The following is a 22,110-nucleotide window of genomic DNA, read 5'->3' on the forward strand; positions in this document are numbered from 1 at the left end:
TGGATGAAAATTTGTTCAAGCGTCCAGAGGGGCGGGTGAAACAGTTAGAAGCAAGATGGTTGAAGGAAGAGACTTTCACTGAGATTGTGAAAGCGTCTTGGGAAAAAGCCAAGACTGCTGGCATTGGAGCATCTCTTGCCGATCGCACCCGAGCTGTGCATGCTGATTTGCATGCTTGGGACCGGGAAACTCTTAAGGGGTCGAAGCGGAGAATTAACAAATTAAAAAAGGAACTAGAGAAATTGAGGCGTGGACCGTTATGTGCAGAATCCCTGGCCCGACAGAAGGAAATCATAGTACTTATTTAGAATTTGTTGGATCAAGAGGAAATTTTTCTGGTTGATGCATGGGGATCGAAACACTTCTTTCTTCCACAACACCACAATGGTCCGAAAAAAAGAAATTATATTAAGCAACTTTTTGATGATTTTGGAATTTGGAGAAAAGAGGGTGAACTGAAGGTTCACATTCATATTATTTCTCAAAACTCTTCACCTCGGAGATTGTGCATCCGACTCAAGAAGTTTTGTCTCTCGTTCGCAGGAGAGTATCTTCTGACATGAATAGTGCTCTTCTCGCCCCTTATACCACGGAAGACGTTCGTAAGGCTATGTTTGATATTGGGGATTTAAAGGCTCCTGGACCAGATGGACTCCATGCTATATTCTATAAAAGATTTTGGCCAATGCTGAGAGAAGATCTATTTGAAGAGATCCTGCAAGCTATTAACACATCCACTATCCGAGAGGGATGGAATGACACGGCGATTGTGCTGATTCCTAAGGTTAACGCGCCTCAGAGGTGACCCAGTTTAGGCCAATTAGTCTTTGTAATGTGGTCTATAAGATAATTTCCAAAATGGTGGCGTCTAGGTTGAAGGCTTTTCTCCTCGAGATTATTAGTCCTATGCACAGTGCCTTTGTGCCTGGCAGATTGATAACAGATAACATTCTAGTGGCTTATGAGTGTTTTCACACTATCAAGAACAAAAGAGAAGGTAAAGAAGGATTGTGTGCGATTAAGCTCGATATGCATAAAGCATATGACAGAGTTGAGTGGCCTTTTCTGAAGGGGATTATGTTGAGGTTGGGATTCCATCAAGAATGGGTAAATTTCATTATGCAATGTGTCTCAACTGTCAAATATAAGGTACGAATTAATGGGGACGAGAGTGAGAGATTTACACCAACTAGGGGTTTGAGGCAGCGGGATCCGTTGTCACCTTATCTTTTCCTTTTATGCACTGAAGGTTTGAATGCATTACTTACACATGCTCAGGAGAGTGAAAATATATTGGGAGTGAAAGTATGTAGAGATGCTCCACCCATCACAAACCTACTCTTTGCGGATGATTTGTTGATTCTTATGAAGGCCAATAATCAGAGTGCGATAGCCCTCAAAGCAGTACTAGATTCATATTGTGTGGCTTTGGGACAATTGGTTAGCACAGAAAAATCTAGCATCTTCTTCAGCCCTAATATGAAGGTGGAAATCATAGAGCAAGTTTGTACTATGCTGAATATTTTGGTTGAGGCCCTAAATGATAAATATCTGGGATTGCCAGCACATGTGGGATTAGACAAAACAGAATGTTTTCAATTTCTTGTTGAGAGGATAGTTAAAAAATTACTGGTTGGAACGAAAAACTTCTTTCTGTTGGAGGAAAGGAGATCCTGCTCAAGGCTGTTGTCCAAGCCATACCCACCTATGGAATGTCGGTCTTTAAAATTCCTAAAAAAAATTGTAAAGGAATTATTGACGCGATAGCGCATTTCTGGTGGGGAGACGAGGAGAACCAGAGAAGGATGCATTGGATGGCCTGGTGGAAGACGTGTGTTCCAAAAAATGAAGGAGGAATGGGTTTTCTTGATATTCATCGCTTTAATTTAACAACCCTCGCAAAACAGGCGTGGCGCTTCCTTGATAGCCCTAATTCTTTGTGTGCTACTATCCTTAGGGCCAAATACTACCATGACGGTGACCTCCTGAATACCAAGTTAAGGATAGGTTCTTCCTTCACGTGGCAGAGTATTATAGCTCGGGTGAACACCCTAAAAATGGTTATGTCTGGCGTGTGGGGAATGGACACAACATAAGTATTTGGGATGACGCTTGGATTCTGAATTGTGCTAATAGGAAAATTGTAACACCAAAGGGTAAACTTATGCTCTCTAAAGTGGTTGATCTCATCGATCCTATTACGAATAGCTGGGATGAAGACCTTATTACACAAACAATGTGGCCCTAGATGCTCAGCGGATTCTCTCAATTCCACTGCCACAAAATGACATGCCAGATGATACGTCTCCATCGTATCTACTTTTCCAAACTCCTTTGCCCTCGTTTTGGACTCTAATCTGCATGATTTGAATGGAACTAACCTGGACTAACGCTGTTTTCAGCAGAATTGCCTTGGTGTTGTTTTTGTGCAGAAATCAAAGTTCTCCAAACGTCCTGAAAATTTACGGGGAGCGTTTTTGGAAAATATGAAAAATATCTGCGCCAAGATCCACCTGAGGGGGTAGGCCAGTGGGCACAAGCCCTGCCTCCGCCACCCCCTGGTGGCGATGGGCAAGCTTGTGGGGCCCACACGGCTATGAGCACCGTCCCCTATGCTTCAGCCATAGGTTCTATCATGTATGCAATGTTGTGCACTAGACCGGACGTTAGCCTGGCCATAAGTATGGTAGGCAGGTTCCAGAGTAATCCAGGAGTGGATCACTGGACGGCGGTCAAGAATATCCTGAAGTACCTGAAAAGGACTAAGGAGATGTTTCTCGTGTATTGAGGTGACGAAGAGCTCGCCGTAAAGGGTTACGTCGATGCAAGCTTTGACACAGATACGCACGACTCTAAGTCGCAGACCGGATACGTATTTATTCTTAATGGGGGTGCGGTAAGCTGGTGCAGTTCCAAGAAAAGCGTCGTAGCAAATTCTACATGTGAAGCGGAGTACATGGCTGCCTCGGAGGCGGCTAAGGAGGGTGTCTGGATGAAGCAGTTCATGACGGATCTTGGACTTGTGCCAAGCGCACTGAATCCAATAACCTTGTTCTGTGACAACACGGGTGCCATTGCCTTAGCAAAGGAACCACAATTTCACAAGAAGACCAGACACATCAAACGATGCTTCAACCTCATCCGCGACTACGTCGAAGGGGAGGACGTAAATATATGCAAAGTGCACACAGATCTGAATGTAGCAGACCCGCTGACTAAACCTCTTCCACGGGCAAAGCATGATCAACACCAGAACTGTATGGGTGTTAGATTTATTACAATGTAATTCGCATGATGATGTGAGGGCTAGATTATTGACTCTAGTGCAAGTGGGAGACTGTTGGAATTATGCCCTAGAGGCAATAATAAATATAGTTATTATTATAATTCCTGTATCAAGATAATCGTTTATTATCCATGCTATAATTGTATTGAATGAAGACTTATATACATGTGTGGATACATAGACAAAACACTGTCCCTAGCAAGCCTCTAGTTGGCTAGCCAGTTGATCAAAGATAGTCAGGGTCTTCTGATTATGAACAAGGTGTTGTTGCTTGATAACTGGATCACGTCATTAGGAGAATCACGTGATGGACTAGACCCAAACTAATAGACGTAGCATGTTGATCGTGTCATTTTGTTGCTACTGTTTTCTGCGTGTCAAGTATTTGTTCCTATGACCATGAGATCATATAACTCACTGACACCGGAGGAATGCTTTATGTGTATCAAACGTCACAACGTAACTGGGTGACTATAAAGATGCTCTACAGGTATCTCCGAAGGTGTTCGTTGAGTTAGTATGGATCGAGACTGGGTTTTGTCACTCCGTGTGACGGAGAGGTATCTCGGGGCCCACTCGATAATACAACATCACACACAAGCCTTGCAAGCAATGTGACTTAGTGTAAGTTGCGGGATCTTGTATTAAGGAACGAGTAAAGAGACTTGCCGGTAAACGAGATTGAAATAGGTATGCGGATACTGACGATCGAATCTCGGGCAAGTAACATACCGAAGGACGAAGGGAATGACATACGGGATTATATGAATCCTTGGCACTGAGGTTCAAACGATAAGATCTTCGTAGAATATGTGGGATCCAATATGGGCATCCAGGTCCTGCTATTGGATATTGACCGAGGAGTCACTCGGGTCATGTCTGCATAGTTCTCGAACCCGCAGGGTCTGCACACTTAAGGTTCGACGTTGTTTTATGCGTATTTGAGTTATATGGTTGGTTACCAAATGTTGTTCGGAGTCCCAGATGAGATCACGTACATCACGAGGGTTTCCGGAATGGTCCGGAAACAAAGATTTATATATAGGATGACCTCATTTGATTACCGGAAGGTTTTCGGAGTTACCGGGAATGTACCGGGAATGACGAATGGGTTCCGGGTGTTCACCGGGGGGGCAACCCACCCCGGGGAAGCCCATAGGCCTTGGGGGTGGCGCACCAGCCCTTAGTGGGCTGGTGGGCAAGCCCAAGAAGTCCCTATGCGCCATAGGAAGAAAACCAAAGAAAAAAGAAAAAAAAAGAGGAGGTGGGAAAAATGGGAAGGACTCCTCCTTCCAAACCTAGTTGGATTCAGTTTGGAAGGGGAGGACTCCCCCCCTTGGCTCGGCCGACCCCCTTGGGACTCCTTGAGCCCCAAGGCAAGCCCCCCCCCCCTCTCCCACCTATATATACGGAGGTTTTAGGGCTGATTTGCGACAACTTGGCCACGGCAGCCCGACCACATATCTCCACGGTTTTACCTCTAGATCGCGTTTCTACGGAGCTCGGGCGCAGCCCTGCTGAGATTAGATCACCACCAACCTCCGGAGTGCCGTCACGCTGCCGGAGAACTCATCTACCTCTCCGTCTCTCTTGCTGGATCAAGAAGTCCGAGATCATCGTCGAGCTATACGTGTGCTGAACGCGGAGGTGTCGTCCGTTCGGCACTAGATCGTGGGACGGATCGCGGAACGGTTCGCGGGGCGGATCGAGGGACGTGAGGACGTTCCACTACATCAACCGCGTTTCTTAACGCTTCTGCTGTGCGAGCTACAAGGGTACGTAGATCGAATATCCCCTCTCATAGATGGACATCACCATGATAGGTCTTCGTGCGCGTAGGAAATTTTTTGTTTCCCATGCGACGTTCCCCAACATTAGGAGCGCTCATTTATGGAACATAACACCAATAGCCGAAACTAAGGGGGCAAAGGTGCAACAAAACACCAGGCTAGAAAGGCCGAGCCTTCCACCTTTTACCAAATATATAGTTGCATTAAATTAAATAGCATTTAATATGGTGATATAACAAGGAACCCATGTTATCTCATGGAAGCAACTACACCTACAACTAGCAACGCTAACAACATGGTTAAGCAAGCGGTAACATAGCCAATCAGTGGTTTGCTAGGTCGAACAGGTTGAAGGTTATCATGGCATGATTGAGAGGCTGATATTTAACATGTGGTAGGCAACAAGACATAATCGATAGAAGCGGTAAAACTAGCATGGCAATGATAGTAATGATATCTGGGAAAATGGTCATCTCGCGTGAGATCCCGCTTGGAAAAAGAACAACTCCAAGAAGTCGACGAACCATCGTAGTTTAACGGGTCCTCACATTCTGACACGCTTGCGGAACTCTGTCGAGACGGAGCAAACCAGAAACAAACATCAACACAGATATTCACCACACGATGCACAACATGATGCAAACCTAATATGATGCATGGTCAGATCAATGATGCAAGGGATGGCATGGCAATTCACCTCACGCAAAGACTACACATTAAGTGAAGCTCGATATGCAACGAGTTGCATATCGACGAAACTCCATAATTAATTATTTAATTCACTCCCGTTTATTTACGCGCAATGTTAAATTGTTGTTAACATGGCAAGGGTGAAGCGACGGTTCTACGTGGCATCCTAGACGGTTAACGCGCGGAGCATAGGACGGAGCTACGACACAAGAGGCATGCAACACAAGATAATTATGCCATGAATGTGTCATGCATGCGAGTTCAAACATCACGGGCAAGAAGAGAAAGAAACACATGTCGCCACGGCGAGCGGGAGGGAACCATGGCGGCAAGACGGAAATGATGCCACGGCAACGCTCCTATCCCGATAACTCGTCGAGATATCGTGCGAACGTACTGGGAACGTGTGCGGGAACGCTAAATAAAGATGGGTTGATCCCGTATATCGGGTTCCCATGTGTCGAGGGCGCGACAAAAGAGAGACAACATGCTACAGGCAACATATACAGGCGCAAACATACGGTTCATCTCATACATCACAACATTATGGTACACGACGCGTCCCATCGGTATACCTTCAAAGCGTGCACATCGTTGCGGTTTGGTTCGGAGCGGTGAAAACATAGGTCGACGTGGAAGTCGAGGTCGTAGTGGAAGTCGTCGTGGTACATGGTCTCGTCGACGGTAGTCGTACTCTTGGCATCGGTACACGGTATTCGGCGTCGGTAGTCGAACACGTTCCGAAGATGGTCGGGGGTCATCGAGGACGTCGTGGTCGTCGTGAGCTTGTCGACTCCACGGCGACGGGGATGGTCTACGCGGTGACGGCAACATAAGCAAGCAACAGCAATCTACCTAGCATGCATTAGCATCTAACGACAAAAGCTTCAGCTAGTAAGCAGTAGCATCTACAGCATCCTAGCAGCTATCGGCACAAGCATCCTACAGCAACAGCCAGCGACAGCAACAGCATTAGGCACACAAGCAAGCCACTAACACAAGCTAGTAACAGCAACTAAGCAACGGCCAGCAAGAGCAAGCTAGCATGCACGCTAGCAAGCATGCTACAGCATGGCAGCAAGCAAAACGCACGCAACAACTAGGCAAGCATTAGCAGCTAATTAGCAGCAACAACGGCAGGGAAGCAGCAAGATGCATCAGCCGGCAGTGGCACAAGCAACCACAGGCAAGCAGGCCAGCAAGCAACATGCAACTGGTAGCAACAGTGCCAGCAAGAAAGCAACAACTACACGACAGCAACATGCATCGGCAGGCAGGCTTCAGGCTAGCAAGCAAAAGCATAGCGGGCAATAAACAACACAGCATAGCACGGCACAACAACTCGACACATCAGGCAGCAGCACTGCACATCAGGCAGCAGCATCAGCAACTACGGCTGCGACGACAGCAAGCACGCAAGCAGGCAGCACAGCAAACGGCGGCGGCAGCATGGAGCAGCTCCATGGCATGCAGGGCAGCACGGGAGGCCAAGGGCGCGGCGCAGCGGGAGGAGCCGAGAGGAGGAGGCTCGCCATGGCATGGCGGCGCCGGCGGGGGCTCGGGTCGGTCGGGAGCTGCGCGCTCGGGACGAGGAAGGCGGCGCGACGGGGAGCTTGCGCATGGAGGAAGAGGGGGCGACGTCCATGGGCAGCTGCGCGGGGACGCCGAGCCGAGGGAGGAGCGTGACGGGGCGAGCATGGCGGAAGAAAGGCTGCTGGCGGCGGCAACATGGCAGCGACCTTCGGTTGACTAGGGCAGCGCGGGGAACAGGGAGGAGCCACGGCGGCGAAAGGAGCCGCTGGGGGAGAGACGAGCAGCGCGGCAGCTGACGGCGCTAGGAGGACGAGAGGGATCGAGAGGATCCCTCCTCGCTAGGGCAACAGGGGCTTCCTTGGCCTGGGCCAGCTCGGGCAGGGGCTGGGGTCTCTCCCTCTCTCTCTTTTGCCTTTTTTAAAAAAAAATCTGAAAACAAACACAAAAGAAAAAGGGTTTTAACAAAATAAAAAAATGCCTTTTGACTCCTTTTAAAAAAAATATACCCCAACTATAAAATAGATTGGGTATTTTTTTAACGAAAAAATAAAACCTTTCTTAAATAATAAAACAAAACCCTTTTTAACAAAAGGATAAAATAAACCCCTTTTATAAATAAAAGGGTCTCTAGTTTTAAAAAACAACAAAAGGTAAAAATAAAGCAAACCCTAGGGGTTGCCCCCACATTTAATAAAAGGAATTAAAATAAGACGAACCCTTTTTTTGAATAGGGGTTAAAACGAAAACTTTAGCAAAACCACAAAAATGTGACAAGAGGGGAGAGAAGGGTTTTAGGTCCGCGGTGCAACAAGGTTTGAGGTGGCTCTCACGCACCCACTCTCATCACTCCAACAAAACAACGCCGCTCACAAAGCAGTAACACCCAACAACACGGAGCAACAAGCAACACCAACAAAACACAGTTGACATGATGCCATGCATGATGCCATGATGCAAACTACATGATGGTGCAACAAATAAAACTAGCACACGATGGAAACGGAATAGAAGGGGGAATCTTCTGGGGCGTCGGTCTCGGGCTGTCACAGCAAGCTTCTGTTTCCGCGAGATCTCATCTGGAGACCCTTCCCGGCACCCTGCCGGAGGGGACTTTGGAGTTGGAGGGCTTCTTCATCATCATCATCGCCCCTCCAATGACTCGTGAGTAGTTCACTTCAGACCTACGGGTTCGTAGTTAGTAGCTAGATGGCTTCTTCTCTCTCTTGGATATTCAATACAAAGTTCTCCATGATCTTCATGGAGATCTATCCGATGTAATCTTCTTTGGCGGTGTGTTTGTCGAGATCCGATGAATTGTGGACTTGTGATCAAATTATCTATGATGTATATTTGAGTCTTTGCTGATTTCTTATATGCATGATTTGATATCCTTGTAAGTCTCTCCGAGTCTTGGGTTTTGTTTGGCCAACTAGATCTATGATTCTTGCAATGGGAGAAGTGCTTGGTTTTGGGTTCTGCCATGTGGTGAACTTTCCCACTGACAGTAGGGGCAGCAAGGCACACATCAAGCATTTGCCATCAAGGGTAAAAAGATGGGGGTTTTACATTGGTTTGAGATTATCCCTCTACATCATGTCATCTTGCTTAAGGCGTTACTCTGTTCTTATGGACTTAATACACTAGATGGATGTTGGATAGCGGTCGACGTGTGGAGTAATAGTAGTAGATGCATAAAGTATCGGTCTACTTGTTTCGGACATGATGCCAATAGAAATAATCATTGCATAGATTTCGCCACGACTCTGCACAGTTCTATCTATTGCTCGACAGTAATTTGTTCACCCAGCATCTACTTGCTTTCATGAGAGAAGCCACTAGTAAACACTACGGGCCCCGAGTATATTCACATCCATCGTTTACAACTCCGCTTTTACTTTGCTTTGTTACTTTGTTGCTTTCAGTTCTCACTTGGCAAACAATCTATAAGGGATTGACAACCCCTTCATAGCGTTGGGTGCAAGCTTTTGTGTTTGTGCAGGATCTTGAGATACTCCTCCGCCGGATTGATACCTTGGTTCTCAAACTGAGGGAAATACTTACCTTCCTGTGCTACATCATCCTCTCCGCTTCGAGGGAACACCAACGCAGAAGGATTCCTGGTGTCGTCAACGTGCAGTAGCATAACGGACATCAGAAGCATTTCTGGCGCCGTTGCCGGGGAGGAGAAATCAAGATCTATCCGAGTAGGTCTCACAAACTCTTCTCTTGCATTTACTTTTGTTGCCAGTTGCCTCTCGTTTTCCTCTCCCCCACTTCACATTTGCCGTTTTCATTCGCTTTTCTCCGTCGCCATTTTCTCTTGCACTTGCCGTTTTCCTTTGCCGGTTTCTTGCTTGCTTGTGTGGTTGTTTGTTTGTTGAAGACATCATGTCTTAAAACATCAAACTTTGCGACTTCTCGAGCACTAATAATAATGATTTTATTAGTACTCCAATTGCTCCCACCACTAGTGCGGAATCGTATGAAATCAACGCAGCTCTCTTGAATCTTGTTATGAAAGAGCAATTCTGTGGCCTTCCTAGTGAAGATGCCGCATACCATCTCAATACCTTCATTGAGCTTTGCGATATGCAAAAGAAAAGAGATGTGGATAATGACATGATTAAGTTGAAACTTTTTCCTTTCTCGTTGCGAGATCGCGCAAAAACTTGGTTTTCTTCTTTGCCTAAAAATAGTATTGATTCTTGGGATAGGTGCAAATATGCTTACATATCCAAGTATTTTCCGCCGGCTAAGATCATCTCCTTACGTAACGATATCATGAATTTCAAGCAACTTGATCATGAACACATTGCACAATCTTGGGAGAGGATGAAGCTTATGATTAGAAATTTTTCCTGCTCATGGCTTGAGTTTGTGGATGATTATACAAATCTTTTACGCTGGCTTGAATTTCGCTTCTCGCAATATCTTGGACTCCGCCTCAGGTGGAACGTTCATGGAAATCACGTTAGGAGACGCTACAAAACTCCTAGACAATATCATGACCAACTACTCTCAGTGGCACACTGAAAGGTCGCCTGCTAGCAAAAAGGTGCACGCTATAGAAGAGATTAACTCGCTTAGTGCTAAGATGGACGAGTTGATGAATTTGGTTGCTAGTAGAAACGCTACCGTAGATCCTAATGACATGACACTATCTTCTTTGATTGAGAGTAGCAACGCTAGTTTGGACGTGAATTTTGTTGATAGGAACAATTTTGGCAACAACAATGCTTTTAGAGGAAACTATGTTCCTAGGCCTTTTCTTAGTAACTCCTCTAACAATTATGGCAATTCCTATGGCAACACTTATGGAAATCAAACAAATTACCCTCTGATCTAGAGAGTAATATCAAAGAGTTCATCAACTCTCAAAAGATTTTCAATGCGTCCATAGAGGAAAAACTACTCAAAATAGACGATTTGGCTAAGACGTTGATAGGATGTCTTGTGATATTGATGCTTTGAAAGTTAGATGCGCTCCTTCCAAGATCAAATTGGATGAAACTTTGAAAGCTATGCGTATCTCCATGAATGAGAGCAAAGAAATAACCGCCCAAATCCGCGCTAGACATGAATGGTTTGAAAGGGTGCGTTCTAGTGATGCAAATCACGAAGATCTTAAAGTGCTTGGTGTGTCTCCTCTTGAATCTTTGTTTTCGCGTGTCAAACCTACTTATGGAGGGGCTGGATATGAATCCACTTTGGTTGAAAAACGCCCCGATGATTCGGAGTCCACCTATCTTGATGATAAAGGTGTGGAGAGTGGAGTAGAAGAAGTCAAAATTTTGGGTAGTAATGAAACTCCCACTTTGGATTTCAAGGAATTCAATTATGATAATTGCTCCTTGTTTGAATGCATTTCTTTGATGCAATCCATTGCAAACTCTCCGCATGCTTATAGCCAAAGCAAAGCCTTTACCGCGCATATCGTAGATGCTATGATGAAATCTCTTGAAGAGAAGCTCGAACTAGAAGTCTCTATACCTAGAAAACTTCATGATGAGTGGGAACCTACTATCAAAATCAAGATAAAAAACTATGAGTGCAATGCTTTGTGTGATTTCGGTGCTAGTGTTTCCGCGATTCATGAGATTGAAGAGTGTTCTCTTAATTTGCATCTTGCGGATTCTACTGTCAAGAATCCCATGGGGAGGATCCATGATGTTCTTATTGTTGCAAATAAGAACTATGTACCCGTGGATTTCATTGTACTTGACATAGATTGCAATCCTTCATGTCCCATTATTCTTGGTAGACTTTTCCTAAGGACTATTGGTGGTATCATCGATATGAAGGAAGGGAATATTATATTTCAATTTCCTTTAAAGAAGGGCATGGAGCACTTTCCTAGAAAGAAAATAAGATTGCCTTATGAATCTATGATGAGGGCTACCTATGGTTTGAGTACCAAAGATGACTATACGTGATTCCATCACTTTCGCCTAGCTAAGGGCGTTAAATAAAAGTGCTTGTTGGGAGGCAACCCAAAGAATCTATCCTTTTTCTTTCTGTTTTTTGTTTTCCACACTTTCATAATTCTGTTATGATTGTGTTTTTTGTGTTTCTTTTTGCGTTTGTGACAAGCAAAACCGTTATGATTAGTCTTGAGGATGATCGTTTGGTCATGCTCGAAAAGACAGAAACTTTCTGCTCACAAAAAGAATTTTCATTTTTTTCTAGAAGAGCTTTTGAGTTGATTCTTTTTGCTGCTGATTTCTACGCAAATTATTCAGACTGTCGTAAGTTTTCATAATTTTTGAACTAACAGGGTTATACGAAACATACAGATTGCTACAGACCGTTCTGCTGTTAACAGATTCTATTTTTGTTGTGTTGGTTGCTTATTTTGATGAAACTATGGATAGTATCGGGGGTATTAGCCATGTAAGATTAAAAGTACAGTAACCCAACATCAGCACAATTAGAATTTAAGTTTTCTACAGTACCTAAGGAAGTGGTGGTTTGCTTTCTTGTACTAATGTTATCACGAGTTTCTGTTTAAGTTTCGTGTTGTGAAGTTTTCAAGTTTTGGGTGAAGTTCTTATGGAAAAAAAGATAAAGAGTGGCAAGAGCTCAAGCTTGGGGATGCCCAAGGCACTCCAAGAGATTCAAGGATGCCGTAAAAGCCTAAGCTTGGGGATGCCCCAGGAAGGCATCCCCTCTCTCGTCTTCAATCCATCGGTAACGTTACTTGGGGCTATATTTTTATTCACCACATGTTATGTTTTTTTGCTTGGAGCGTCTTGTATCGTAGGAGTCTTTTATTTTTGTTGTGTCACAATCATCCTTTCTTCACACCTAGAGAGAGATACATGCACACACCGTGATTTTGTCGAGCTTCACTTATATCTTTTGGTAGACAATTCAGCTCACATGTGCTTCACTTATATCTTTTGAGCTAGATACTTTTGCTCTATGTGCTTCACTTATATCTTTTAGAGCACAGTGGTGCGTGGCTTGGTAGTTCATCTATGCTTTGAAAGTACTCTCAAAAGGGGTAGTTATCCAAAGGGATATGAAAACTTCCACCTTCATGTGCATTGAATAGTTAGAGAAGTTTGATTCATCTCAATTAGTTTTGAGTTGTGGTTATGGTAATATTGAAGTCATGCTAGTAAGGTGTTGTGGATCTAGAAATACTTGTGTTGAAGTTAGTGATTCCCGTAGCATGCACGTATGGTGAACCGCTATGTGATGAAATCTGAGCATGATTAGTATATTGATTGTCATCCTTTGCGTGGCGGTCGGGATCGCGCGATGGTTTATACCTACCAACCCTTCCCCTAGGAGTATGCGTAGAATGCTTTGTTTTGATTACTAATAAAACTTTTGCAACAAGTATATGAGTTCTTCATGACTAATGTTGAGTCCATGGTTTAGATGCACTTTCACCTTTCACCATCACTATCTTCTTAGTGCCGTGCAACTTTCGCCGGTGCACAAAACCCACCATTAGCCACCCTCAAAACAGCCACCATACCTACCTACTATGGCTTTTTCAAAGTCATTCCGAGATATATTGCCATGCAACTACCACCATGACATGTGCAACCACGTCTATATTGTCATTGCATGATCTTAACATAGCTAGCATGATGTTTCCATTGATGTCTATGCCATGCTAGATCATTGCCACAGTACACTACCGAAGGCATTCCATATAGAGTCATAGTTGCTCTAAGTTTTGAGTTGAAAGTGTGATGATCATCATTATTGGAGCATTGTACCATGTGAGGAAATAAAAGAGGCCAAAGAAGCCCATAAAAAAGGGGAGGCCAAAGAGCCCACCAAAATAAATAAAAAATGTGAGAAAAAGAAAGAAGGGACAATGCTACCACTTTTTCCACACTTGTGCATATTAAGCACCATGATCTTCATGATTGAGAGTCTCTCGTTTTGTCACCACCATATAGCTAGTGGGAAATTTTCATTATATAACTTGGCTTGTATATTCCAATGATAGGCCTCCTCAAAATTGCCTTAGGTCTTCATGAGCAAGCAAGTTGGATGCACACCCACTAGTTTTCTTCAAGAGCTTTCACATACTTCTAGCTCTAGTGCATCTTTCGTATGGCAATCCCTACTCATTCACATTGATATCTATTGATGAGCATCTCCACAGCTCATTGATATGCCTAGTTAATGTGACTATCTTCTCCTTTTTGTCTTGCAACCTCCACCACATTCCACACCATCTATAGTGTTATAACCATGGCTCACGCTCATGTATTGCGTGAGAGTTGAAAATGTTTGAGAAAGTAAAGGTGTGAAACAATTACTTGGCCAATACCGGGTTGTGCATGATTTAAATTCGTTGTGCAATGATGATAGAGCATAGCTAGACTATATGCTTTTGTAGGGATAACTTTCTTTTGGCCTTGTCATTTTGAAAGTTCATGATTACTTTGCTAGTTTGCTTGAATTATTACTGTTTCCACGTCAATAGCAACCTATTGTTTTGAATCTAATGGATCTGAACATTCACGTCACATAAGAGGAATTACAAAGGACACCTATGCTAGGTAGCATGAAAGCATCAAAAATTCATTCTAATCACTTCCCTACTCGAGGACAAGCAGGAGTTAAGCTTGGGGATGCTTGATACATCTCAAACGTATCTATAATTTTTGATGATTTCACGCTGTTATCTTGCCTTCTTTGTATGTTTTATGTACCTTTTTATATCTTTTTAGGACTAACTTATTAATTCAGTGCCAAGTGCCAGTTCCTGTTTTTTCCGTGTTTTTGACTCTTTTCAGATCTGATTTTGGAACGGAGTCCAAACGGAAGAAAAAACCCGAAATGATTTTTTCCTGAACGGAAGAAGTCCACGGGGCTTTTGGGCCAAGCCAGGTGGCTCCAGGGAGCCCACAAGCCCCCACTCCGCCACCAGGGGGGAGGCTGCGGTGGGCAGGCTTGTGGCCTCCCCGGCCGCCCCCTCACCTAGGTCTTTGGCCTATAAATTCCCAAATATTCCGCAAAAAATCAGGGGAGCCTCGAAAATACTTTTCCGCCGCCGCAAGCTTCCGTTTCCGCGAGATCTCATCTGGAGACCCTTCGCGGCACCCTGCCGGAGGGGACTTTGGAGTTGGAGGGCTTCTTCATCATCATCATCGCCCCTCCAATGACTCGTGAGTAGTTCACTTCAGACCTACGGGTCCGTAGTTAGTAGCTAGATGGCTTCTTCTCTCTCTTGGATCTTCAATACAAAGTTCTCCATGATCTTCATGGAGATCTATCCTATGTAATCTTCTTTGGCGGTGTGTTTGTCGAGATCCGATGAATTGTGGACTTGTGATCAGATTATCTATGATATATATTTGAGTCTTTGCTGATTTCTTATATGCATGATTTGATATCCTTATAAGTCTCTCCGAGTCTTGGCTTTTGTTTGGCCAACTAGATCTATGATTCTTGCAATGGGAGAAGTGCTTGGTTTTTGGTTCTGCCATGTGTTGACCTTTCCCAGTGACAATAGGGGCAGCAAGGCACACATCAAGCGGTCGCCATCAAGGGTAAAAAGATGGGGGTTTTATCATTGGTTTGAGATTATCCCTCTACATCATGTCATCTTGCTTAAGGCGTTACTCTGTTCTTATGGACTTAATACACTAGATGCATGTTGGATAGCGGTCGACGTGTGGAGTAATAGTAGTAGATGCAGAAAGTATCGGTCTACTTGTTTCGAACGTGATGCCTATAGAAATAATCATTGCATAGATATTGTCGCGACTCTGCACAGTTCTATCAATTGCTCGACAGTAATTTGTTCACCCACCGTCTACTTGCTTTCATGAGAGAAGCCACTAGTAAACACTACGGCCCCCGGGTCTATTCACATCCATCGTTTACAACTCCGCTTTTACTTTGCTTTGTTACTTTGTTGCTTTCAGTTCTCACTTGGCAAACAATCTATAAGGGATTGACAACCCCTTCATAGCGTTGGGTGCAAGCTTTTGTGTTTGTGTAGGATCTTGAGATACTCCTCCGCCGGATTGATACCTTGGTTCTCAAACTGAGGGAAATACTTACCTCCGCTATGCTACATCATCCTCTCCGCTTCGAGGGAACACCAACGCAGAAGGATTCCTGGTGTCGTCAACGTGCCCATTTCTGGCACCACTCGAAGGTCTTTTGTGCAGTAGCATAACCGACATCACTCGCCCAGAGTCTCTGCTTATGTGGAATAGGACAACGAGTTGGCACGTCAGGATTCTTTGGATGCTTTGGAGGAAGCACGCGATCTGGTTGCCTCCCGATCGGCTATTTATCAGCAGGACTTGCGGCGTTATCATAGCCACCGGGTCAAGAGCCGAGCTTTTTAGGAGGTCGACTTAGTGCTCCGTTTGATCCAAGATTGCACTGGCATGCATAAGTTGTCACCACCATGGGAAGGACCGTTCGTCATCAGCAAAAACCTTCGCAACAGGTCATGCTATCTGGTGGATCTTCGGCCTGATCGGCCAACCACGGAGCCTGAGTCAACTCGCCCGTGGAACATAGCCCACTTGCGGCCTTATTACACTTGAGCTATTGGCTCTGTTTTTTCTTCTCTCATCTTTTGAAAATTGTAAGTCTTTCATTTATATAAAGCAATAAAGTTGATGCCCACGAATTCTGGGTCTTTCCTGCCACTTCATCTTATTGAAAGCATGGATCTTTATTGCTCTTCGACAAGTCGCCCAAGCATGGACGCTATCCATACCAGAGAGCATAAGTCGCCATGCTGCGGTTATTACAGCACTGGGTATCGATAAGCCAAAGAGGATCAAGTCGCTACAAGCGCGCGATTCAAACATGGGCGCCTTATATGATTCTGTGGATTAGGCCGGCTTGCTTGGGGGCTATTAGCTCCCAAGTCGTTTTGTGGTAAGAGCGTATACGCTTCTACAATCCTATGACCGGTCTTTCCCCTAATCATAGGTCACTTGGGGGGCTTCCTCTCACTGAGATCAGCCTTACTACCCATTTGGCTAGCTAAAAATTATCGCATTACAGATGGTTATACTGGACTGTGTGTTGGCCGAATCGCCATATGGACCCATGAACTCTTGGCGAGTTACTCTGCTCTATGGACCCTGAACTCGCCTTGGTTAAAACATGCATGGTACCAGCTAGCGCCCCACATGGAGAATAGAGAAACCATTGGTTCACTGAACCTGCTTCACTGAAGCTTGACTCGTGCCTGATCAGCCGGTCTAAATACTTGAGCTTTTTTACACAAAAAAGTCTCCCTCGGGTAGCACTTGAGTTTATTTAACTCGTCCTATCCTGTCGCGACTTGAACGAGCCGACGAAATTCTTACTTTCACCTTTCCTGGCGCTGCCACGAGGTTTCACAAATTCTTATAACTCGCCGGATCTTTTTTGAACCAGGCTCTTCTACATATAATTCGCTAGAACACTTTGAGTCGGTTATTATTTATCATCCATTACTCATTGAGATGGTTTGATGTATGTTTTTTAGCCCAACAGGTTGATGATCACGAACTCTACTCACATGGCGGGTCATGCGTCATAAGGCGCCCCAAGGGCGACACAAGGTTTTTAAAGATCACAGAAAGGGATTGTTTTCTACAATAAACCTATTACATGGCTCGGATGGCCAATTCACTAAACATCTATTCTACTGGTGCCTCCGGGTCAGCTTGCCCTGAGCTCTGGCCGACTTCAAGTTGCAAGTCGCCCAGCACCCAATTGCACATGGATAGAGCGGCAAATTCGTCTTCATCATTCAAGAATGCCGAGAGATCCGCCTCCAAATCAAAAGGGTTCTTGGGCCGATGAGGAGTCAAGCTGCTTGTCACAAAGGTTGGCGGGTTTACTTTCTTATTCTTGTCGTCATAAGCAGCTTGGTACTTTGACAAGTCCAAGCTTGCTGCCAGCTGAGTCACCGTCGAGGGTGATTCTTTGACAACACGCGGATAATCGTCTTGAGTAAATTTTGACTCGTCGTCCTTGAGCTGTGGAAAGCCTGCTGCTACTTCTTCGGGTTTCAGTTCGGGAGCATATGCTAAACACCGACTCAACGTAGTCAGCACCCCCTTCCGGGCGGCAGATCGGGTTAGCTCACCTATCTGAGGCGGAAGGGTAGATAAGCAGCCAACCATCTTTTTGATTGATGTTATGGGTTCCTTGGCGCCCATCACTGCCTTCACGGTCACCACGCTTCCAGTATATCGTTGCTCCGTTAATGTGTAAATCGCCTTTAACTTGAAGATACAATCGTCCGGAAGATTGGCGGCTCTCGGACCTGTATAAAGGACAATAATGGTCAGTACTTTCTTCACACTAAGTTTTTCTTTTTCAAAGTACAAGATCCTTCTTACCAAATATAGCTTGTGCCATGTTGGAGATATGTTGCTTTAAGCCGGCCAGCTCTTGTTGCATGGCTTCCAGTCTTGTTTTAGCTTTTTCCGCTCGCTTTAGCGCGGCGGCTTGATCAGCTTGAGCCTTCTGGTTGGCGGCCTTCAGTTTTTCCATCTCAGCTAAGATCACCTGATATTTTTCTACCGCTTTAGCATGCGCGTCTTGCTGGACGGTTAAATTTTTCTTTAAGTCGCCCAACGTCGACTCAGCTTGGGCAAGAGATTCCTATCAAACATATTATCAAGGGATAACTCTCAGAATTATTGCAACCAACACCCCTGACACTTGGGGGCTAAGGTATAATTTTTTAAACAAATTATACCACATCAAGACCCGGCTCATCTTTCAAACGATGACCCGACCCTTGGGGGTTACAGGTCGAAAGTTTTTTCTAACATCGAGACCTGCCTCATCTTTCAAAAGATGACCCGACCCTTGGTGGTTACAGGTCGAAAGTATTTTCTATCATCAAGACCCGGCTCATCTTTCAAAATATGACCCGGCCCTTGGGGGTTACAGGTCGAAAGTTTTTACTAAACATCAAGACCGGCTCATCTTTCAAAAGATGACCCGGCCCTTGGGGGTTACAGGTCGAAAGTTTTTTTAACATCAAGACCCGGCTCATCTTTCAAAAGATGACCCGGCCCTTGGGGGTTAATGAGGAGGATATGCATTAAGGCGTACCTCATGTTTATTCTTCATCATAAGGAGCAGATTCTTCTCCATCTCATAAATTGACTCCAGGCGACTTGCGAAGCCGGAGCAGAGCTCTTTAAATTCAAGATTCTCATAGTGAGAAAGTTTGGCCTTGGAAATTTCATGACCAGTAGAAGGCTGGGATGATGTTGATACATGCTTCGATAAGACTGCCGAAGCCGGCTTGAAGAAGCCAGTACCAGTGATGATTACAGCATCTGGATCTTCAGCCGTTTTCAATGGACTTGGAGGGTTGGGCGTTTCCGTGCCTTCCTTGGGAGAACTTGGGAGGTCTGCTTGGTCAACAGGTTTATCCTTTGCCGGGTTAGCATGAGCCGGTGCCGGTTTTTCTTTAGGCTCTGGAGCCGGAGCGGAAGTTGATCCGCCAGTTTTCCTCTTCTTCGCTTGTGCTCTAAAAAGAGAAAAGGTTATGCTTAAAAGCAAGCATCATGATCATCAGGACAAATGTAAGTATTATAAGGACCTACCCTTGAACGCGAATCATTGGCGGAAGGGCTGACATCACTGAGTCGCCCGACGAAGGGGGAGAATTCTGCAGAAGTAATATCTCAAAGTATGAGCAAGTTACAAGTATGATCCAAAAGGAAGCAAAGGGGGACGTTGCTAAAGGATACCTCATTCTGCCGCTTCTTGGTAGGAGTTTTCGCTGGTAACCCGGACACCAAATCTCCTGAGTGACTCCGAGTCTTCCGATAGGAAGCATGTTGTGCCTTCTTCAAAAGGAAATTAGGATCGAGACAAGCATTCGGGTGAGACATGGGAACTTTCCCACAAACCCGCCTGGCCGGCTTAGGCGGAGGAGAAGACGAGTCGGAAGAAATAGAAATTACTTCTACGGTGTCATCTTGGCTTTCGTTACCATCATTCTATACATAAGAGATGCAGAGATGTAAGCACAAATTGGAGCAACAGACGTCAAGACAAAGAAGATAGAATTTTTACCTCTGAAGATGCATCGCCGACTTGGGATTCGTCTATATCGGACGATTCGGTGATGACGGCTTTGTTCTTTCCCTTGGTTTTATTTTTTGGAGGCGGCCTGGCTTGCTTCAGGGCCATCTTTTTCGGCCTCTTGGACCAGAATCGGTCGCCTTTCTGAAGTGGAATTTTTATTATGTGAATCAGAATCCAAGTAAGTCGGAAAGAATGAACCAAAGGCGGGTTAAATTATTTACCTCAGGAGCCGGGTTAATCTTGCAGAATGGCTTAAGCCCTATTTGGCTACACTTGGCCATGGGCTCACCGGTCAACTTCTTGATAATGATCACAATATCATCCTCTATGTGTGTTGTGCGGAAGTAGCATTGGGGGTGGTCTAAAGTGCCATCAAAATCACACATCAAGCCGTCTCGGCGACTCAAGGGAAGGATGCGCCATTCCACCCAGCAGCGGATCAGATCAACTCCAGTGAGACCATTGTTCATTAGAGATCGTAACTCGGATAGCACCGGAATAAAATCTGACTCCTCTTCTTCGGTGAGCTTGTCTGGGAGTTTGAAGTTGGTGGGCAAACGTTCTTTCCTGTAGCCAAGGAGTTTGTTCTCACCCGGAGGGGAAGTTTCTTGGCAGTAAAACCAAGACTCGCCCCAGCCTTTGGGATGGCTAGGCATGGCGAGTGATGGGAATGAGCTGTCCCTGCGGTGTTGAACGTTAACCCCTCCAAGCTCTAAGCTAGGGCCATTGGAAAATTTGGTCTGGCGATTCAAATGGAGGAAATACCAAAACAAAGGGACCGACGGCTCCATCCGCAAATAGGCTTCACAGAATACTTGGAATTGGCATATGTTGCTGATCGAGTTGGGGCCCAGGTCTTGGAGGCGGACGTTCATGAAGGCCATAGCATCTCTGAGGAATTTTGATCCTGGCGGCTTAAAACCCCGTTCGAGATGCTGAGCAAAAACAACTATCTCCCCTTCCTTTGGGTTGGGGATTTCCTCGCCTAATCCGGATCGCCACCCAATAACTTCCTTCGGGTCGAGATTCCCCGTTTTCACACAGTTGTTGAGGAAGGCGTCGTCAACTTTGGTCGGGAGCCAGTCGGCCTTGAACACGGTGCCCATAGCTACAGAGGAAAGGTTCACTGGTAAGTTAACTCGCCGAACACCTGTTGGGCGGCTAAGAGGATCTATTAACTCGTCGAACGCTTGTTGAGTGGCTAAGAGGATCTATTAACTCGCCGAACGTTTGTCAAGTGACTATGGGAATCTGTTGACTCGCCAATAAGGGACCAGGTTTGGACATAAGGGCGACTTAGGAATTTCCTATTGTTTAGGGGAGACAACTCAGAGCCTTAGAGATGTTCATTAAAATGGTAAAGTGCGGATCTATAAACAGGTTTTTACACAGCACATAGTAAAATATAGATCTACGAGCAGGTAAAAATGAATATAGAAAAGAGCCTGGATAAAGTGAAACAGCCTATGGCTAGGGTAAAAACAGTGAGGTTGATTAGACAGAAGCCTTTCTAAGTTCCTTGACAAGAGCTAATCGATTGAGAATATGGTTGATATTACCGCGCCTATCACTACTGCGAATCAATCAACATATATGGAGGTATTCGAGGTGCGCTAAGGAACCGGCGGACGAAGAACACCGAAGAGCTTAGATATGTTTCTAATGGCAAAGGGCTGACCTGTTGATGGTGTCCGGAGGCGACCGAGAGAAATCTGCGGCGAGTGCTGCGTCCTTGGTCGGCCTGGAGATGGAGTTTTCCTCGGGCAGCGATGGAGCTCTTGGTGCGGCTGCGAGGAAGAAGAGGCCACCGAAATGGGTAGGTGGGGATGTTCCCTACCCCTATCCCCGATCCTATTTATTGGGTCGGGCGCTGGAATCAAGGCGCCTCGCGCAGGAACTGAAGACGGGATAAAGATTCGCCATAATAGCACCAAGATTTTCGGGATATGTGTGCCGAAAGATCTATTGGGGATTGCGTCATCATTTCTTCCGAGATTAAAGGGATAAGATGCTGTCAACAAGAAACAGTTCGGCAACTTGGATATTTCTACAAAGGATGGCGGATTAAGCGTATGATGCGTAAAAAGAGCAGAGTGAGTTGCCCCTAACTAAGTAAGAGGTGGTGTGAACAAGTTCAAGTCAATCTGGGGCCTAATGTTGGGGATATTATCTGCTACGTGACCCGCCACTAGTTGGGCCGGGTCACGAAGTGGGTGACTCATCCTTTGGCAATTCAAGCTTTGGCCCAATAATCCGAGGAGCTGG

The sequence above is a fragment of the Hordeum vulgare genome, chromosome 5H (assembly GCF_904849725.1).
Source record: "Hordeum vulgare subsp. vulgare chromosome 5H, MorexV3_pseudomolecules_assembly, whole genome shotgun sequence".
NCBI classification, from domain to species: Eukaryota; Viridiplantae; Streptophyta; class Magnoliopsida; order Poales; family Poaceae; genus Hordeum; species Hordeum vulgare.